Source organism: Rhea americana, unplaced genomic scaffold (assembly GCF_003343005.1).
Source record: "Rhea americana isolate MKP2758 unplaced genomic scaffold, rheAme1 scaffold_373, whole genome shotgun sequence".
NCBI classification, from domain to species: Eukaryota; Metazoa; Chordata; class Aves; order Rheiformes; family Rheidae; genus Rhea; species Rhea americana.
The window spans coordinates 201975-202722 of record NW_028186505.1 but is presented as its reverse complement, the minus strand read 5'-3'; the positions used below and the strand labels follow the sequence as shown (position 1 = coordinate 202722).

Sequence of the window (748 nt, the reverse complement as noted above, 5' to 3'; positions counted from 1 at the left end):
CACAGGCCTTACCGTATCAAGGGATAGCCAAYAAACTGTCAATTTTGTTAGAGCAGAGAACAAAAGCTGCCGTAGCATCGTGACGTTTCACAGCTATGGTTCCTATGCTTTCTTATCACGGAATYACAGGGGAAAAATGCAGCTGTGAGGAAACCTTACACAAGCTGAAGAAAGAGCTTTAGGGCTGCAGTAGTTGCAGGTTAGGTCTGTAGAAGCTGGAATGTGGTTTGAGGGCACCTAGTGTCTCACATCGTGCCTCATCCACACGGCAGCTGCGGGTTAAGGCAATTTAGGAAGGAGGAGGGGGGGGAAAGACAAACAAACCCCCCAAACAACCGCCGCTGAGTGACTGGTGGAGCTTTTATTTTAGGGCGCCTGAGAAGCGGGGCCGCGACGCCGGCCTGCACGTCGCGGCCCCGGCCAGCAGGAGGAAGGAAGAGGAAGTGAGAGCGCCGGCGGCGGGGAGCCGCGAGTGCCTGTGCGAGAGCCCGGCGATGGGATAGCGCCGGGCGCGGCGCAGCGCAGCCGGCTCCGCGGGGCGGGAGCGGCCCGGTCGGCAAACTTCCCTCCGCCGAGCCGAGCTGCGCCGCGGGCCGGGGGAAGGTGCCGCCGCTGGAGGTAGGCGAGCTGCCGCGGCGGGGGGGCCGTGTGGGAGGGGGCGGCGGGGACGGGACACGCGCGCCGCCGCCGCCGCTGGGACCTGCCGCGCGAGGGTTGAGGCAACGGCCGGGGCGCGCGGAGGAAACGG

At 64.6% G+C, this 748-nt stretch overlaps 1 protein-coding gene across 1 annotated transcript in view; it reads left to right on the top strand.

Annotated features, from left to right (window-relative positions):
* Positions 1–457: 457 nt before the first annotated feature.
* LOC146591396 (engulfment and cell motility protein 1) overlaps positions 458–748 on the top strand; it is a gene marked incomplete at its 3' end in the record, with an annotated part of 159051 nt that continues 158760 nt past the window's right edge. The window contains exon 1 of the mRNA XM_085312990.1: positions 458–618. The remainder of the gene's footprint in view (positions 619–748) is intronic.